Raw genomic sequence first — 16,448 nt, 5'->3', positions numbered from 1 at the left:
TTATATGTGACTAACGTGTGTTTTGCAGAAACAAATGGTAAGTTAGGTCGCATGACAGGTAGAAGTACTACAACGGTGGAAACAATCCCGGAGATAAGAACTCGAAGCGACGGCTAAAACGACGGAACAAAAGGTGAAGGTCTACGGAGTCCGAGTGTCAAGAAGATGTGGACACTCGCGATTTAGTTAGGTATTTTATTCTCTTTTAGCCGTACTATAAAGAGGGGTTGTCGATGAGTAGTTTGACCAAGAGAGTTCTAGTGTAGTGTTGGTGCACAATCACACTCATATACAGTGCTAGGTGTCACTCTAGAACTCACACACAAGTTAGAGCGAAAACCGATTTGAAAATCAGCTGAAAAACAAGAGTTAGTGTTTCTGGCTTTGGGGCACCGGACTGTCCGGTGTGCACCGGACTGTCCGGTGCACCCTCTGCCAGGTGGGGCCAGGCTGGTCCACGGCAGAGTCTTCCCCTTCGCAGGAACCCGAGAGCGCAGCTCTCAGAGATGAATTTTAGTGGCACACCGGACACCGCACCGGACTGTCCGGTGTGCACCGGACAGTGGACTGTTCACTGTCCGGTGCGCCATGAGTCCAACGGCTCTCTGTCAGAACTAGCCGTTGGAAGTGACCGTTGGCGCACCGGTGGCACACCGGACTGTCCGGTGCGCCATCGCGCAGTGAACTGCCTGTAACGGCTAGTTGGTGGGTGAGGGCTATTTATACCCCTTCCACCCACCATATTCAATGTCTTGCACTCCACATTTATTCCAGCACATTGCTAGAGCATTGCAAGCACCAAATGCCTAGTGAGGAGATTAGAGAATCATAATCCGCGCTTGTTCCTCATTAGCGCTAGTGAGAGCCACCTAGAGCACACACCACTTGCATTAGGCTTCTCTTGGTCAAGCGAAAGTCTACGGCTTGTTACTCTTGGTGATCGGCATCACCTAGACGGCTTGGTGGCGTTGGGAGCTCGGTGATCACCGTGAAGATCTTGTTGGTGACCCGACTCAAGTTTGTAAGCGGTCTCGAGGGATCCACCGCGCCGGAGTGGCAAAGGATCATCTCGTAGTGAGCACTTGGTTCTTGCGAGGACCAAGGGGGAGCGATACCCTTGCGCGGGTGCTCCAACGAGGACTAGTGGAGAGTGCCGACTCTTCGATACCTCGGGAAAAATTGGAGGAGTCTTCTAAACTTTGCTTTACATTCCGCACTTAATTCAAGCACTTTACATTGTGTATTTGTTTAGCAAGTATTTGAAGTATTATCTTAGCTTTGTTACATTTCTAGTATTATATTCTAAGTGCTAGTTGTTGGGGTGAAGTTGGGCTCTTGTTTAGCTCTTGCTTAGGTTTTAATTAGTGTTGATTTTAAGAAAAGCCCAATTCACCCCCCTCTTGGGCATCGTGATCCTTTCAATTGGTATCAGAACCTTGTTGCTCATAGATTAGCTTAACCGCTAGAGTTACGATGTCCGGTGGGGATGGACCTCCTCCCGTTTTTGATGGTGACGATTTTCCTTATTGGAAAATTCGTATGGAAGCATACTTAGAGGCTATAGACATCGGTGTCTATAAAGCCGCCACACAAGGGTTCCCCGAACCTAGAGATGCCACAAATCTTGTAGGTGATGAGTTCAATTATGAGAAATGGAATGCTAAGGCCAAAAACACCCTTTTTAGAGGCCTTTGCAAAGATGTGTTCAATAGAGTAAGGAATCATAAAAATGCTCATGATTTGTGGATGGACATTTGTGCTCTACACGAAGGAACTAGAAGTGAACGTGAGGAAAGATATCACATAGCCATGCGAAAGTTAAATTCTTTTGAAATGCTTACTAATGAAAATGCAAATGCTATGTACTCACGACTTAATATTCTTGTAGAGGAAGTCAATGGATTGGGGCTTACTCAAATCTCACAACCGGATGTTGTGAGGAAGATTCTCAGTGTCCTCCCAATAGACAAATATGGACACATTGTCACTGTGCTACATCAAATGAATCTTTCAGTTACCACACCTACACAAATTTTGGGAAAGATCAATGCCCATGAAATGTACATGCACATCAACGACAAAGAAGAATCATCTTCCAAAAGAAAGGATTTGGCTCTCAAAGCAAATCATGAAAGAAAAGGAAAAGCAAAAATACAAGTTGAGGAAGAGTTCTCAAGTGATGATGACCTTGATGCAAACATTGCCTTGATGGTAAGAAAGACCACCAAGATGTTGAAGAAGCTAAATAGAGAAGGCATCAAATTTGATTCAAGAAAGAAGAAGTTCTTTTCCAACAAAAGAAAGCCCATTTCTGAGATGGACTGCTACAACTGTGGTGAGCTTGGTCATCTTGCTCATCAATGTAACAAGCCCAAGAAGAACAAGTTCAAGGGCAAGAAAGAAGATGACAGCGATGATGAAAAGAAGGAAAAGAAATTCTTCAAGAGAAAGGATGGGAAGCAAAAGAGGTTCCACAAGAAGAAGAATGGAAAGGCATATATTGTTGGCGACTGGCTCACCGACATCGAATCATCAAGTGGGTCTTCTTCAAGTGAAGAAGAGAATGATGAAAAAGTTGCCGCCATCGCCGGGGACTTCTCTTCACCACCACCATCGCCATCATCCACTTCTCACCTATGCCTCATGGCTAGGGGTGAACGGAAGGTACAAAATGATATTAATATTGCTAATGATAGTGATAGTGATAGTGATGAGGAATTTGCTTCACCTTCATATGATGAGTTAGCTGACTTACTTAAAGAATATACTCAAATCATTAGAAAGTCAAAAGCTAAATGTGATAGGTTGAAAAATGAAAATGAATCTTTAAATGCCAAGTATGACATAGTTATAAAGGCTAGTGATGAAATAAAAGAAGAAAATAAAACTATGTCATCAACTGTAAATGAGCTCACAAACTCCCTAAAAGATGCTAAGGAAAAATATGACAAATTAAATGAAGCTAATAGGGAGTTGCAAAATAGACTAGTAAAGATCAAGGAAGACTATACTCAAATTAAATTTGATCATGACAATCTTCTTGTTGAAAATGAACTTTTATCTTGCAAAACACATGAGGCTATTAACCCTGTTGTTAAGCTTGATGTAGCAACCTCATGTGATGATTTGATTCAAGAAGAGCAAACTAGTCTACATGCTGAATTGACTGAAAAAGTTGAAGTCCTGACTTTAGACAACCAAAAATTGAAGAATTACTTGACTGATGCAACTACTAGAGGAAAAGTTGCTATTGAGAACAATGATTTCAACAATGAGTTGGCAGTGGATAATCAAAGGCTTAAGAATGAGGTCAAGAAACTAAAAAGTGAAAATGAACATCTTGCAACAAGTGTGCAAAAGTTCAACAAGGGTCAATACCTCCAAAATGAGCTGCTTATGAACACTGTTATGAAAAATAACAAGAGTGGTATTGGATACAATGCTTTTGTGCAAAAGAAAGCTATCACTCAATACAAGCCAAAGCAGACTCACAAGCCTATCAAATTCTTTGAGTGTGGAAATGAAGGTCATTTTGCCCACAACTGCAAAGCTAAACCACCAACTCCCTTGCCTAAGCACTCAAGACCATTTGCTTTCAATGCTCACTATGTTCTAAGAAAGGTTGCAAATGGAAAGATTAAGGTTACATTCCTAGGTCCACCAAATAAGAGTAGACCTAGACAAATCTGGGTGGCAAAGTCCTTGATTGAGAGAGTCACTGGTCCTATGCAATATAGGGCCCTCAAAACTCAAGCTTGAATTGTCTGTGAATGTAGGTGAACTACAAGACCGGTGGGAGCCATTGGGTTATTGACAGTGGATGCACACAACATATGACAGGCAACCCACGGATGTTCACCTCACTAGATGAGAATGTTGATGGTCAAGATAAAATCACATTTGGAGACAACTCAAAAGGAAAAGTGCAAGGACTTGGCAAGGTGGCAATCTCAAATGACTTATCAATATCAAATGTTCTCTTAGTTGCACCCTTGAGCTTCAATTTATTATCAGTGGGACAACTCTGTGATCTTGGACTTCAATGCTTATTCACTCCATCAGAGGTTATTGTAACAAAAATGGATGATGAATCAATGGTATTCAAGGGATTTAGGTACAACAACCTCTACTTAGTGGATTTCACTTCAGAAGATGCAGACTTAAGAACTTGCCTCTTCACCAAAGCTTCTCTTGGATGGCTTTGGCATAGGAGGCTTGCACATGTTGGAATGAGCACACTCAAGAAGGTATTAAAGAAAGATATGGTTAGAGGATTAAAGGATGTGGTGTTTGAAAAAGACAAGCCATGCAGTGCATGTCAAGCTGGAAAGCAAGTTGCTAATACACATCCCACTAAAGCTTTCATGTCAACATCCAGGCCACTGGAACTACTTCATATGGATTTATTTGGACCTACAAATGGACATCTCGACTTAGATGAGGGAGGTAACCCGGTTAATCAAACTCTCTACCGTTCTATGATTGGTAGTTTATTGTACCTTACCGCATCTAGGCCCGATATTATGTTCAGTGTTTGCATGTGTGCTAGATTCCAATCTAATCCTAAGAAAGCTCATCTTCGCGCTGTTAAGAGAATTCTTAGGTATCTCAGGCACACCACAAGCGTTGGTCTGTGGTATCCCAAAGGAGCTAATTTTGATTTAATTGGCTATTCCGATTCGGATTATGCCGGTTGCAAAATTGATAGGAAAAGTACTTCTGGGGGATGCCATCTGCTTGGTAGATCACTGGTTTCATGGTCATCCAAAAAGCAAAATAGTGTTGCCTTGTCAACTGTCGAAGCGGAATACATTGCCGCAGGTGCTTGTTGCACACAGATTTTATATATGAAACAAACTCTTCTAGACTATGGCGTAGTTCTAGAAAAGGTACATTTGTTGTGTGATAATGAGAGTGCTGTTAAAATTGCTAATAATCCTGTACAACACTCTCGCACCAAGCACATTGATATCCGTCATCACTTCCTTAGAGATCATGTTGCTAAAGGAGATATCATTTTAGAAGGAGTGAGGTCGGAAGATCAATTAGCGGATATTTTCACTAAGCCACTTGATAAGACCCGGTTTTGCATGTTGAGGAATGAACTAAATATTCTTGATCTCAGAAATTTTATGTGAAATGTCAAATGGTGTTGTCAAGCTTGCATTGCATGTTTAAATTCCTTGTATTGCATCTAGGACTTGTCTAACCTAGTTGAGATAACCGCCAACAAAGCGAGTGAAAAAGCTTAACACGGGTCAAACCTGACAAGTCTTAGTTTTAAGCTTTTAGCACGTAAATTCTTACTTTTTATGCAATTATTGGTTCTTGAAATATGCATTAGGTACTGCACTTAGGGGGAGTATTCAAAACTCAAATCACTCATGAAAACCCCTAGTGCAAACCAAAATGCAAATTTCACCATTTGCCTATTTTCTCTAAAAATTATCTAGCCTATGGCGAAATATTTTGAAAAATATATGAGGGTGCCAATACCTGTCCCAACAAGTGTTATTTTGAGTGATTATAAGTTGGGATTTGGTTTGGTTGGGAGTTAGATAGAAAAATTCAAATTTCTCCAAACTCTCCTCTGCCTGGGCTCACCGGACAGTCCGGTGTGCACCGGACACTACACTGTGCAATGTCCGGTGCACCGGCTGCCGCGCGCTAAAATTCATTTTTCCTGTGCGTTGTCCGGTGGTTCACCGGACAGCTACTGTGCACTGTCCGGTGTGCACCGGACAGGCACTGTAGACTGTCCGGTGCGCCCATATCGCGTTTTAAAAAAAGGCCTCCAGCCCGACCGAGCCAGAGGCTCAGTCTTTCTCCCTGCTGCGCCTGTTTCCTCTCTGTCTCTGGCGTCTGCTCCCCGTCGCCGGCGATCTCCCCCACCGGCGACCACCCTGCTCCGGCAATCGTGTGCCTGGTGCTCTCCTTCCCTCCCTCGGTGAGCTGCTCTCCGCTCTCCTCTCTCTTTCTCTCTTGTTCTCTGACTGAAAGGCAGTGAAGCCCTTCTTTCTCTCCTCTTGCGCAAATCTCGAATCTCTGTGAAATCCAGTGAAACCATGTGGCCATTTGTGTTCCTATGTGTGCCTTAAACATCCTTGCAGGTTCCTAGCTCCTTCGGGAGGGTTTTCCCACCTCAAATAGCCATTTCACCGAAACCCTAATTCCCCGCACACCACGTGCTCGGTGAAATGCCCAAACCAGCCAAACTTGCTCCAATTGAACCCAAATTTTTCAGGCACCTTCACAACACTTCCAGTAACCTACTTGCCAAATTTCACGCCAATCCGAGATTCCAGGCTTAAATTTCACCAAATTTTCCGTTTTGAGCGATCGTTTCCGAGCCGAGTGCCCAAATTCCTTTTTCTTCGCCTAAATTCAAACCAAGCACACACTTCACTCATATTCACCTATATAAACCTATTCGTGAAGTATCGGCTCAATTCCATATCGTTTCGTGCCTCATTTCGAATTCCAAACATCCTATGACACCATTTATCCGTCAAACGCCGTTTTCACGTCATTTGACTTCTTGATCGTCTCGTCTCGTGCCATATCTCTTTGTGTATGTATTTATTCACATTTCATATGCTTATGACTATGTGACTAATACGTGCTCACCTCTTCTGTCATTTCAGTGACCTTGATTGATCGTGTGCTGTCTCCCGTCCTGCCTGGATCGTCACATCTCGTGTGAGCTTTCCAGGTAGACATCTCATTCTTTGCTAAATCTATCGGTCACTTTTGCTCTGTGCTTAGTCACTCTCTCTCTCATTTGCAGACATCAGATCAGGATGCCACGCACGAAGAATGCGTCGGCGCTAGGGGGTGGCGATGATGAGGATCCTCGTCGCCCCTTCAGGCAGGTCAAGGGCAAGATTGTTTACTTGGAGCAGCAGGAAGGCCGCAAGAAGCGGCGTACGGACAGAGAAGCCCGTGTAGCGGCAGCAGCTGCAGCAGCCGCTGCGCAGGCCGCACTTGGAGATCAGCCGCAGACTCCATCCGATCAGATTGCATTCCGTGCTCGTCGTCTCACCTCCCGGCCTCGCTCCTCCACTCACACCTCCGCTTCCACTCCGCCACCCACTCTGCCTGCTCCCGCCACTCCTATTGCTGCATCCACCTCCACAGCCATACCCGCTACCTCCTCTACGCCAGCTTCCACTGCTCCTGCTCCCGCTTCAGCTCCTCCTGTCCCTCCACCTCGCTTCCGGGAGCGTGATGAGACTGAGGTTCGTCCTCTGGTTTCGGATCCTCGTCTGTTTGACCTTCAGCGTGCTACTGCGGCACGGGTACGTAGGTTCAGATACGTACCCGTGGAGTCTTGGCTACCAGCTCAGAGAGACCCTGCAGCAAGTGATCTTTTCAGCACAAGGATTCAGGAGTCGTTTTTCAGAGCTCAGATGTCTGCTCAGATAGCTCTGCGAGTGCACCGCCTTTTGGATCTCCCAGCTTTTCTGCTTGCAGCCGGTGCTGACTCTGAGGCGCATCTCACCTATCTGCCTGGCCTTCAGACCCTTCTGACTATCAGCGGCAGATATGTTGAGGAGTGGGTCCGCGTCTTTTATGCCTCTGTTTGGATTGACCCGGATCATCAGTGGATGAGGTTCCGCTTTGAGTGAGAGGATGTCACAATTACTGCCAGTCAGATCCGTCAGCTATTTGGATTCCCAGAGTCGACGACTCGCCTTCACAGCCTCTGCTACGGCACTTCTGACCCGCCTCGTCGCCCTCACGGCGGTGTGGCTCCGGGGACAGCTCATGTCGCGGCTCTGTTCCGCCCGCCTTTCTCAGATGGGTCGCGACGTTCACCGGCAGACTTTACTACAGCAGCGAAGTACTTATATGAGCTCATCAGACAGACTCTGTTGCCGAGGATGGGATACAGGGAGGCTACCACTCATATTCAGCTTTGGCTCCTTGGTGCCCTGGTCTCCCACTCTGAGTTTGACGTTGTGGACTTCCTGATTTGTGAGATTGAGGACACCGTTCTGGATGGGATTCGTGCTCGTCGGCAGTTGCCGTATGCTCACTACTTGTGCCACATCTTTGCGCAGCTGATTCAGCCACCTCGATTTCAGAGCACCCTTGAGGCCTCTCGCCTTGTTTTTGGATCCTATCGTCCTGCTCCTGAGATTCCTGTGCCAGCTTCTGCTACTGTATTTGACTCTCAGGCCGAGGATGCAGCTCTTCGACAGTTTGACACTCAGGGTACAGCAGCTGATGATGATGATGATGATGATGATGATGATTTTGGGGTTCCTCCTCCGCCTCCGCCTCCTATGCCTCCACGCTCACATGATCATGAGGCTGGGAGTTCTCGTGCTGCCCCTGCTCCTCCTCCGGCTATGGACCCTGCTCTTGCGACGATTCTGGCCAACCTGGCAGCCGAGCAGGCCCGGTTATCCGAGACGATGCTCTCGATGTTTCAAAGCATGCAGGACAGGCAGGATGCACTTCAGCAGCAGCTACTTCAGGATCGGGCTGAGAATAGGGCATTCATGGCTCTTATGCTTCAGCATTCTGGTATCTCAGCACCTCCGGTTCAGTCTGCTCCACCTCCTCCGCTTCACGCTCCAGTGGTGCCATCGATTTTGTCAGGACCCCCTGTTGGTACCTCTCCGCTCCGGCCGGTCACTTTGGCGTTCACCTCTCCGGTTCTCAGCTCTGTCTGTCCGCAGCCGCCAGTGCCACCAGCATCTGCTGTTATCACTACCGCTGTGGCAGTATCTGTGACCGCTTCTATTCCGGTAGCTCCTGCGGCGCAGCCTCAGTCCGAGTCAGTACCAGCTCCAGCTTCTGCCGCAGATCCTGGATCCGAGACTGACTCTGACCCTCCGTCGGCGTTCGCTCTGCTACCTCGACCTCGACCGGATGCGCCCCCGCCGCCTCCTCCTGCTTCAGATGTTTAGGTTCAGGTCCCTTTTGGTGTTTGACGCCAAAGGGGGAGAGATATAAGTTGTGAGAGCTAGGGGGAGTTAGAGTTAGAGAGAGACTCATTTTGATGTAATATATGTGCTTGCTACTCTCTGTACTAGCTTGATGTTTTTGGCTCACAAACTCGTCATATACTCTCTCGTTGCTTATGATTGACTCGTCATATATCACCAGTCCTCTAGTTCTTGTTTCATTGTTTTAACTTCACTTTTATATGAACAAGAATCTGATGATGTGTATGCGCTCACTCTTATTATTATGGTACACGTTCTTTCTGTCAAAGATTACTGAGAATAACTAACCATTCTTTCTATTGACAGAAACTTCAAAACAAACTACTCTCACAAAACTTGTAGGGTTGTCATCAATCACCAAAAAGGGGGAGATTGAAAGCATCTAGGCCCCTGGTTGGTTTTAGTGATTAATGACAACGTAATAATATATGTGACTAACGTGTGTTTTGCAGAAACAAATGGTAAGTTAGGTCGCATGACAGGTAGAAGTACTACAACGGTGGAAACAATCCCGGAGATAAGAACTCGAAGCGACGGCTAAAACGACGGAACAAAAGGTGAAGGTCTACGGAGTCCGAGTGTCAAGGAGATGTGGACACTCGCGATTTAGTTAGGTCTTTTATTCTCTTTTAGCCGTACTATAAAGAGGGGTTGTCGATGAGTAGTTTGACCAAGAGAGTTCTAGTGTAGTGTTGGTGCACAATCACACTCATATACAGTGCTAGGTGTCACTCTAGAACTCACACACAAGTTAGAACGAAAACCGATTTGAAAATCAGCTGAAAAACAAGAGTTAGTGTTTCTGGCTTTGGGGCACCGGACTGTCCGGTGCACCCTCTGCCAGGTGGGGCCAGGCTGGTCCACGACAGAGTCTTCCCCTTCGCAGGAACCCGAGAGCGCAGCTCTCAGAGATGAATTTTAGTGGCACACCGGACACCGCACCGGACTGTCCGGTGTGCACCGGACAGTGGACTGTTCACTGTCCGGTGCGCCATGAGTCCAACGGCTCTCTGTCAGAACTAGCTGTTGGAAGTGACCGTTGGCGCACCGTTGGCGCACCGGTGGCGCACCGGACTGTCCGGTGCACCATCGCGCAGTGAACTGCCTGTAACGGCTAGTTGGTGGGTGAGGGCTATTTATACCCCTTCCACCCACCATATTCAATGTCTTGCACTCCACATTTATTCCAGCACATTGCTAGAGCATTGCAAGCACCAAATGCCTAGTGAGGAGATTAGAGAATCATAATCCGCGCTTGTTCCTCATTAGCGCTAGTGAGAGCCACCTAGAGCACACACCACTTGCATTAGGCTTCTCTTGGTCAAGCGAAAGTCTACGGCTTGTTACTCTTGGTGATCGGCATCACCTAGACGGCTTGGTGGCGTTGGGAGCTCGGTGATCACCGTGAAGATCTTGTTGGTGACCCGACTCAAGTTTGTAAGCGGTCTCGAGGGATCCACCGCGCCGGAGTGGCAAAGGATCATCTCGTAGTGAGCACTTGGTTATTGCGAGGACCAAGGGGGAGCGATACCCTTGCGCGGGTGCTCCAACGAGGACTAGTGGAGAGTGCCGACTCTTCGATACCTCGGGAAAAATTGGAGGAGTCTTCTAAACTTTGCTTTACATTCCGCACTTAATTCAAGCACTTTACATTGTGTATTTGTTTAGCAAGTATTTGAAGTATTATCTTAGCTTTGTTACATTTCTAGTATTATATTCTAAGTGCTAGTTGTTGGGGTGAAGTTGGGCTCTTGTTTAGCTCTTGCTTAGGTTTTAATTAGTGTTGATTTTAAGAAAAGCCCAATTCATCCCCCCTCTTGGGCATCGTGATCCTTTCACCCGACACTATGGTACCGAAAAAAGAAGGGGCTGAGCAAGTTAAGGACTTCAGGCCAATTAGCCTCGTCCACAGCTTCGCAAAGCTGATTACAAAAACCCTCGCAAACCGATTGGCACCAAGGTTGGGTGAATTGGTTTCCCCGAATCAAAGTGCATTCATTAAGGGGAGATTCATCCAAGACAACTTTATGTTAGTGCAACAGACATCAAGGTTGTTTCATCAACAGAGAATGTCCCGGCTGCTCCTCAAACTGGATATCACCAAGGCCTTTGACTTAGTCTCCTGGCCTTTTTTAATTGAAGTCATGCAGCAGCTTGGGTTTGGACAGATCTGGAGAGACATAGTTTGTGGTCTCCTTGCTTCCTCCACCACACAAGTCATGCTCAATGGGTTTCCTGGAGATCAAATTCAGCATAGAAGAGGGCTTAGACAAGGGGACCCCCTTTCCCTGATGTTATTCATATTGGTCATGGATGTCCTTGGCTACCTCTTTTTGAAGGCAGAGGAGGCAGGTCTACTACAACAGCTAGCAGCAAGAAGAAAGTTACATAGGGTATCCATTTATGCAGACGATGTAGCCCTTTTCTTACACCCTACGGCTGATGAAATTACCACTACCTTAGATATATTGCAGCTCTTTGGCAGTGCTTCTGGTCTGAAAAATAATGTGCAAAAATCTAATGTCTACCCCATATAGTGTTCAGAGGAAACTCTATTGGAAGTCCAAAACTTGCTACCGTGTGATCTTGCAGCTTTTCCTTGCAAATATTTGGGGCTTCCTCTATCCTTACACAAGTTGTCCAAGCAGCAGTTCCAGCCATATGTTGATAGATTTGCTGACCAACTTCCTAACTGGAAAGCTGATTTGATGACCAGAGCAGGCAGGAGAATCCTAGTGCAACATGTTCTTACAGGTATGACTGTATATCTTGCAATGGCAATTGATATACCCCACTGGGCCCTTGATGCGATTAATAAAATAAGAAAGGGCTTTCTGTGGAGAGGAAGAAAGGATGCCAAAGGAGGACACTGTTTGGTGGCTTGGGGCAAGGTGTGTCGTCCTCTTCAGCTTGGAGGTCTGGGAATATCAAGCCTCCCAGAGCTTGGATGGGCCCTCCGGATGCGTTGGTTGTGGCTTCAAAAAACAGACTCCAGTAGACCTTGGACAGGGCTTCCTATTCAGGTTCCAAGTAAAGCCAGAACTTTCTTCAGTAAGATCCTTGTCTCTGAGGTGGGAAATGGGTATAGTACCCTTTTCTGGTCTGATAATTGGCTGCAGGGTAAAAGCATCTCGACCATTGCCCCTAGTCTACACTCTATAATCCCAAAGAGGATAACAAAAAGTAGAACAGTCCATGAGGCATTGTTAAACAGAAGATGGATATCCGACATTAGAGGTAGTCTTAGTGTTGGAGCTTTGGCAGATTACTTAAAGCTCTGGGATTGTCTCTCCGAAATTGAGTTGCACCCTCTCACTGAAGACAGACATATCTTTAGTGTAGCCCCAGATGGAAAGTATTCAGCTAAAGCAGCTTACAAGGGCCTCTTCCTGGGATCCTGCTCATTTGGCCACTATAAGAGGGTTTGGAAAACTTGGGCTCCAGCAAAATGTCGTTTCTTCCTCTGGCTGGTGGCTCATAACAGGTGCTGGACTGCTGACAAATTGGCAAAAAGGGGGCTCACTCATCCAAGCAATTGTCCATTATGTGACCAAGAACCTGAATCCATTAACCACCTGCTGGTCTCATGTGTGTTTGCAAGGATTTTCTGGTATAATCTGCTCAGAACATTTGGGTTGGATAACCTTGCCCCCCAACCGGGCCTGACATCCTTTTTGGACTGGTGGGAGACAACTTCTGAAACAATTCAAGGAATGGTCAAGAAAGGATTGAGCTCTCTGATCTCATTGGGGGCCTGGATGATCTGAAATCACCGTAATAGATGTGTGTTTGATGGTCAAACTCCCAGTCTCCCCTCTATCCTTCGGTAGGCTGACGACGAGAGAAGACTTTGGGAATTAGCTGGGACCAAGGGTCCCTCCTTTTTGGCAGCTCCATTGTCTGATGACTGAACCCCCCTGGTTTCTTTCATCTCTAGTAGTGTTTTTGAGTCCGGTTTCCATGGATTCTTTCGCTTATGTGCGTTACTGGCCTCCGTAAGGAGTTCATGCTGTAACCTGAGGTCTATTTTAGACCTTATTATCTTCTTCTTAATATATTTAAGGCGCAGTTCCCCTGCGCTTTCGAGAAAAAAAAGAAACATGGATAGGGCAAGTCCGAAGACTGGCTTACAATATGGAAGACACTGTAGACCATTTTATTTATGTAGTTGGTACACATAATCAGATAGGATCACCTTTGGATTACTTGAAGAAGATAGCCAAGAAGCCTCAGCGTCTGCTTTCACTAGATGAAATTGCTAGTGAGATTAAGAAGATAAAGCAAGAGCTTATACAACTATCTGAAAGTAAAGACCGCTGGACTAAACCATTGGATGGCGGGACTGATGTACCTGCAGGAAGCTATGAAACAGAAAAGGAAATGTATCTTCCTGGACACGATTACTCAATCAGAGATGAGGAGCTTGCAGGAATTGATAAAAATAAGCAAACCTTGATTAGTTCATTAAAATTTGAAGATCCATCACTTCGAATCATTGTTGTCTGGGGTATGGGTGGCATTGGAAAAAGCAGTCTTGCCAATAATGTGTACAAAAATGAAGGGTTCAACTTTGACTGCCGTGCATGGGTTTCTATATCTCAGTCATATAAACTCGAAGATATATGGAAGAAAATGCTGACAGATATCCTCAAGAAAGATAAGAAAGAATTTGATCTTGGAACAATGGATAGTGCAGAACTAAGGGAGAAATTAATAAAAACTCTAGACAAATAGCGGTACTTGATCATACTGGATGATGTCTGGACGGCTGATGTTTTTTTTAGAATTAAAGAAGTTCTTGTAGATAATGGCCTTGGAAGCAGAGTAATAATCACAACAAGAACTGAGGAGGTAGCTTCACTAGCTGAGGATAGTTGTAAGATCAAAGTAGAACCTCTTGGTGACCATGATTCCTGGCTTGTATTTTGTAGGAAGGCATTTCCTAAAGTTGAAAACCATATCTGCCCTTCAGAGTTACGTCAGTGTGGTGAAAGCATTGTGGAGAAATGTGATGGTCTGCCATTAGCCCTTGTGGCAATAGGAAGCATATTGTCGTTGTGACCAAAGAATGTTGCTGAGTGGAAGCTATTTTATGATCAGCTTATCTGGGAGCTACACAACAATGAGAACCTTAATCGCGTGGAGAAATTATAAATCTAAGCTATAAATACTTACCAGACTATTTGAAGAACTGCTTCCTGTATTGTGCCATGTTTCCAGAAGACTATCTAATACACAGAAAGAGATTGATTAGATTGTGGATAGCTGAAGGATTTATTGAACAAAAAGGGGCATGCAGCTTAGAAGACACTGCTGAAAGTTATCTTAGAGAACTCATACGACGGAGCATGCTTCACGTTGCAGAGAGGAACAACTTTGGTAGGATTAGATGTATCCGAATGCATGACCTTGTGCGTGAACTAGCCATTTTCCAATCTAAACGAGAGGGTTTTAGTACAACTTATGATGGAAATAATGAAGCAATGCTAGTGGAATCATATTCCCGACGAGTGGCTGTGCTCCAATGAAGCAAGGACATTCTATCAACCATTGATCCATCCAGGCTTCGCACCTTCATAACGTTCGACACCAGCACGACATTATCTTTGTGGTATTCTTCTATTTCCTCCAAACCAAAGTACCTTGCAGTATTAGACTTATCAGGCTTGCCTATTGAGACTATTCCAAATTCAATTGGGGAGCTATTCAACCTTAGGCTTTTGTGCCTCGATGACACCAAAGTGAAAGAGCTCCCTAAATCTATAACAAAGCTTCAAAACCTACAAACATCGAGCCTTGAGCAGGCAGAGTTAGTGAAGTTCCCACAAGGGTTTTCAAACCTGAAGAAATTGCGACATCTTATGGTTTCACGGTTGCGAGATGTAATTTACAGCAGTTTCAAATATTGGGAAGCTGTGGAGCCATTTAAGGGCTTGTGGAGTTTGGTTGAACTGCAAACTCTGTTTGCCATTACTGCAAGTGAAGTATTAGTTGCAAAACTTGGAAACTTATCCCAACTGAGGAGCCTTACAATTTATGATGTAAGGAGTAACTTCTGTGCACAATTGTGTGGCTCTTTGTCAAAGATGTGTCAGCTGTCACGATTAATGATAAGAGCATGCAATGAAGATGAAGCGCTACAGCTGGATGATTCGACATTTCCAAATTCGCTTCAAACCCTTACTTTATATGGACGACTGTCAGAAGGAACTTTCGCATCTCCCTTTTTCTTAAATCAGGAAAATGGGTGTTGGACACCAAAATGAGCGGACGGTCCGGCCCATGGGCCCGGACGGTCCGCGTGTCCCGAGATTAGATTAACTCGGATGTTTATCCTTATCTCGTGCGTGGTTATCCATCTAATCACGTGAGAGTTTGTTGGCTATCTCTTAGGAAAAGGTCCAGACCTCCTCCCCTATAAATATAAAGGGGTACGGCCAATTGAGAACCCCCGAACACATTCCAATCGAACCAATTACCTTATTTACTTTTCCTACCCTAGGAGTAGATGTAGCATAGTTCTAGTTGTAGTCTTCCACATATCCACCTCCATCCCTATTCGACCCTACGTCGTCTAGATCCGTCTTGGGTGGCCTGCCGATCCCAAGACGACCCTAGGATCTCACCCCTCCCAGGGGGGCAAGATCTAGTTGTCCATCCAAGACCTCTTCCTCGAATTGATCTCTTAATTCCTAGGCGACTCCACGTCGTCTGGGGACGCCCCGGGTGACCTGTCGACCTGGAGCACCTTAAGATCTTTTCCCCCCAGGGGACGAGATCTAGATTCTAGCAAGGAGGAGGAAGACGACCCTGTCGCCAGGTCGCGGACCGTCCGACCCCAGGGCGCGGACCGTCCGGCCATCAGGCAGGGAACCCTAGCCCTGCGCCAGGTCGCGAACCGTCCGGCCCTGTGCCGCGGACCGTCCATGCCTGACCAGAGAGCACCGCCGCTGGTTCGTATTGAGTGATTGGCGCCCCAAAAAGGTGTCAACATACTTTTTGGCGACTCCGCTGGGGAAGAAGTTGCAGATCTACAAAATCAGGCTTATATGGCCGATTCTAAAGATCTCAACGGTGCTTCTCCAAACAGCAACACAAGGCTGACTAATTTATCGGCCGCTGAGCATAAAAGATTAGAAGATGACATGAAGAAAATAGACGAGGAGGCCCATCGACAAAAGGATCAGGTGCTCAAAGTGGCGGATAAGTGGTACCTCTCGCACTTCAGGGTAGACTGCCACCAGAAGACCGTCCAAGAGAGGGAGATAAACGCCGAGTATATGTTAGCTGTGCTGCAACAGCTCCCCACGATAGGTGATGTCAGGTCAGCCGATGATATTCCATCTATTAAAATTTCTTTTGATAATCGGATTAAAAGTATCACAGAGGATATAGAAAGGATGGCACATGCATTAGGAAAAACTCACATGCCTAGTTTTTTATCACATAAATTAGGCGCCAAAACAATTGCGCCAAACACATCGGCAACAA

The 16,448-nt window shown here is 45.8% G+C and overlaps 1 pseudogene; it reads left to right on the top strand.

Annotated features, from left to right (window-relative positions):
* The window catches only part of LOC103630858 (disease resistance protein RPM1-like), a 67,746-nt pseudogene extending 52,523 nt beyond the window's left edge, over positions 1–15,223 (top strand).
* The last annotated feature ends 1,225 nt before the right edge of the window (positions 15,224–16,448 follow it).

Source organism: Zea mays, chromosome 6, assembly GCF_902167145.1.
Source record: "Zea mays cultivar B73 chromosome 6, Zm-B73-REFERENCE-NAM-5.0, whole genome shotgun sequence".
Lineage (NCBI taxonomy): Eukaryota > Viridiplantae > Streptophyta > Magnoliopsida > Poales > Poaceae > Zea > Zea mays.
The sequence above is the reverse complement of the archived record's forward strand: the minus strand, read 5'-3'. Positions and strand labels throughout refer to the sequence as shown.